Source organism: Penaeus vannamei, chromosome 6 (assembly GCF_042767895.1).
Source record: "Penaeus vannamei isolate JL-2024 chromosome 6, ASM4276789v1, whole genome shotgun sequence".
In the NCBI taxonomy this organism is placed as follows: Eukaryota; Metazoa; Arthropoda; class Malacostraca; order Decapoda; family Penaeidae; genus Penaeus; species Penaeus vannamei.
Genome location: NC_091554.1, coordinates 1747180 through 1752179, shown reverse-complemented (window position 1 = coordinate 1752179; position 5000 = coordinate 1747180).

Sequence of the window (5000 nt, the reverse complement as noted above, 5' to 3'; positions counted from 1 at the left end):
TATAAATTGATGGTTCATTCATAGATATAGAATACTCGAACCCTTGTGTATAGTAATACATATATAGTTTTGATATACATACATACATACATGTATATATATGTATATATATATATATATATATATATATATATATATATATACACACACACACAAGCACACACACACACACACACACACACACACACACACAATACATATATATTAATATTATATTATTATATATATATATATATATATATATATATATATATATATATATATGTAGTATATACATATATATATGTATATATATACATACATACATATATATATATATATATATATATATATATATATATATATATATATATATATATATATATATATATATATATATATATATATAAAATGTAACGTACGTGAATATACATATGTGTATATATGTATATATATGTGCATATATATATATATATATATATATATATATATATATATATATATATATATACATATATATATATGCACATGCACAAAACATGATATGAATAGATATATGTTTATACGTATATATACATACAGAGAAAGCTTCATGTGCCCATACCTATCTAACTATAACATAACTGTGTATATACATATACATATACATATATATAAAACATACACACATACACATATATGTGTATATATAAGAATATCTTCCATCACGCTCATATGACTTAATGAGTTTTTTCTCTGCTTCTTCCGTCTCATCGGCATAAATTTAGTTGTTTCATGTAGATTGTTTAGATTAAAAAGGATATTTGGATACAAATGCAAGAAAACTCAAGAAGATGAATCTTTAACAGACTCTTGAAAAAATCATATAATTATGTCAAATATAAAATCTCTTAAAATGTTATTTGCTTAATGAATTTAAAGATTTGTATATTTGGAGAGAGTAAGAATGAAATCTAAAAAGTACAAAAAGTAAAGACAATATTTTTTGTTTTTGTCTCAGAAAAGAGGGAATTAAGATCGTTATTTCAAATCAGTTACCATTTAGACCTGTCGACATTTACTACACAGCAAGATGACTAAAGAACTGCTTTCTTCACTGTAAAACACTCGGACTTTACATAGGAACTGTATGCTTTTTTGGACTTCCTTTCCCAGGACGCGAATGTTAAAACTTGATGACTTCTTGTTAAGCTTCTTGTGGGTTGAGATCAGGTGCGTTTGGTGACTAAATGGTCGATGGTGTAGGCGCCCAAGAGACAAGCACAGCTGGCGGGAAGCTTGAAGGTCTCTGATGGCGAAGGGGAAGTACTGATCATAGTAGGAGTCGTAGACAAGGAAGCGGTGGTAGACGGACTTCTGGCAGACACTTGGACCTCGTAGCACTCAGGCACTTCAGAGGACATGCATCGGCGGAAGGAAGTGGAGACACTCTTCGATGCGTGTAGTCTGAGTCAGAGTCTGATAATGGGCATCGATATTGTTGACAACCACACGCGCCATTTTCTCCCAGGTGTTCAGGGCACGAAGAGGGGCCTGACGTAAGCGGTCTCTGATGGGCACAAGTAAGTTTCCTCCTCCAGGGTGTTTGGTCGGTCGACGAGACAGCTCGGTGTTGAGGTCGGCTACGTCAGCATAGGAGGCGAAGAGGAGCTTCTCGTAGGTGGTACTCTGCTGCGTGTTTGATCTTCGTAGGTGGGGTAGTGGTCGTCCTCAGAGGCACCAAGCTTTAAAGCGTTGTGTTGGCAGCACATGCTGGCACAGCAGGCTCGTGTTGATGCTCATTAGGAAGGCTGTGGGTGATAGAAAGCGGGAGCAGGGTGGTAGGAAGCGTTGTGGATGGATATATAGAAGGCTGAGTGTGGTAGGTAGAGTTGATGGTGGTATGAAGGACTTGTGTGATGGGAGGCCAGAACAGCGACCGCCAAAGACAGCGGGTGCAAACCTGCAATACAGAATGCATATGTAAAAATGAGTTCACTTTGATGATGCTTGCATCCACTGTATACAAGGTATTTCGTTGGTGCGAACTAATTAACACACCCACACCAACACTCGTCTGTGCATGTAAATTTGTCTCAGAACATAATAGGAACTCACGCAAGTATCGGAAAGCCATGCTTCTACTTTCAGCTCTCGATGCCTTCTCGAACTGTAGCGACCGTGATGATGGGCGCCTTTATATACTGAGCAGTATCGTTCCTCCACTCCCCCTATTCCCCCTTACAGCACATCTGAACCGTAGGAGAATTCAATGATTCATAGATCATTTAAATGTTTCCCCTGCTTATATTTTGCTTTTGTTCTACATGTAATATATATATATATATATATATATATATATATATATATATATATATATATATATATATATATATATATATATATATATATATATTTGGTAGCAAAAAAAAAAAAAAAAATTAGTGTGGTAATACAAACATTAAAAAGAGGCATTTCTGGAAAGGCGAATAATTACAGGTGAAAGGTATCCTTGGGCCAGCCAGCCCGCTTCCGGAGAGGTCAAGACGTGTTTCCTTTTCTCCGTCCTATGAGTTTGATTACGGACAGCATTATGTCCTATACACGACTATCAATATGTGTGTGTAAGTGTGTAGTACATATATGTTTGTCGAATTACATCTTTATCAGTGGAAATACCTACTCTTGCACTATTGAAGATTTTCCTTCTGATTCATACCTTTTCTTCATTTGCCGCAGTGAACACGGTCCAAATGACAAATATATATACATATAAATATATGTGTGTGTATTTATATATACATTTATGTGTTTATATACAGACTCCACACATTCTTATATATATGAATACATATAAATGTATATACAAGCATACATAATGTATATATATATATATATATATATATATATATATATATATATATATATATATATATATATATATATTTAGATCCACATGTATATATGAATATGTATGTATATATGTATCTATACAGTATGCACACATAAATATATATATGAACATATGTATGTATACAGTTAACACACACACACACACACCCATACATTACACAACACACTGCACACATATATATGTGTGTTATACACATATATAATATAAAATGTAAATGTTTCATATATATACATATACACATAAATTGTATGTGTATAGAAATATATGAATTTATATATATATATATATTATATTATATATATATATATATATATATATATATATATATATATCTGTATAATTATATTATATATATATGTGTATATATATGTTTATATATATATATATATTATATATATATCTATGTATATATATATTTATGTATATATATATATATATATATATATATATATATAATGTGTGTGTGTGTGTGTATATAAAAAAGATCTTGCTTTTGAATATATATGTGTGTAATATATATATATATATATATATATATATATATATATATATATATATATATATATATATATATATATATATATATATATTATATATATATGTATATATAGATATATATATATATATATATATATATATATATATATATCTATGTTTTCTTACACACATATATACACATATATACATACATATACATATACATACATATTCATGTACATATATATACGTACACACACACGTATGTGTGATGTGCGTTCCGAAGATTGGTGGGTGTAATGTATGTGTAAATCAGTATATAAATGACTAAACATTAAAGCAATTTAACCACATATATATGTATATTTATGTATATGTGTATCTGAACATATGCATTTCTTTATATCACTAAACCTTTATGCATCCCAGTAGCTTTGTGGTGTTTAACAGACGTATGCATCACTGGAGTTTGAAAACTTATAAATTGCTTGGGAAATACGGGTATCTTTCACTATTCTATCGTAGTTTGTGGAATGACTTTGAAGTAATTTCCTTTATATAAATTGGCAGTTCCCATTTCGCTACCTTAACCATTTTTAGCTTCTGTCTTGGCTCATGTCCCACTCACAATACTTTGTTACGGTAGTTTTTCTTACAGACAGTATGAAAATTGTAATGAGAATGGTACATGTTACCATCCTTCATATTATTTAAATATTGATATATATATACATATTATGATGTACATATTTATGTATATGTATGTGTATTTGTGCGTATATATTTATATTAATTCTTATCATTATTATTACTACACTCTTAACCTTATGCAATGATCATTACTTTCGTTACTATCACCACTATAAGGTCTTATTAATTATAATTATTAGTTATTGATGTTAGCTGTTGCACTATAGCAAATCATTCATTTTATCAATATAATTATAATTATTATATTATTTGTCTTCTAATTCTTATTCTTGCGAAAAGAAATATCATTATTGTCAATATTACTGCTGTCCTTTTAGATTATTATTACTATTACTGCTTTCATCATAACCATAGCGGCTTGTTCTTCATTGCAATTAGTGATGTATGGAATTTTCATTACTTAATCATTAATACTACAAAAAAAACGTGTATAGGAGTAAGAAATCATATAGATATGTTCAGAAATGATTTGTTTATAAAATATTACAATGGACTTCACGCTTTACATGGATGAAGAGAAGAGAGAGAGAGAGAGCATTCGCAGGAGAACTCTTGGGTTGGCCAGCACGATTTGTGTCGGTACCTGAAGAACGCAGTTCTCCAGTCACGCGGTTGTTCTTCCCTGCTTGAAGGACTTACAGGGGTTCTTGGTGGTTCCATGATGCCCATGGCGTGTGAAAGGCGATTCGTTGAGAAGCTTTGTGGTGGCGTGTTAGGCGGGAAGGTGGCACGAGCAGGCAGATGGCATCTTGCGTAGATGTCGATGAAGAAGGCCCCCTGTAGGCGTCACGCATGGGTCGTAGGAGAGGGAGTCGGTGGTACGCACTTGACTTCTGGGTGCAGTGGCTCTGGTAGCAAGGCGCGAGCAAGGGCGCGCGTTGCAAGCAGCTCCTCTGGGAACAGACAAGTCTCGAGGCGGGCAGTCTGGCTGTAATGTGAA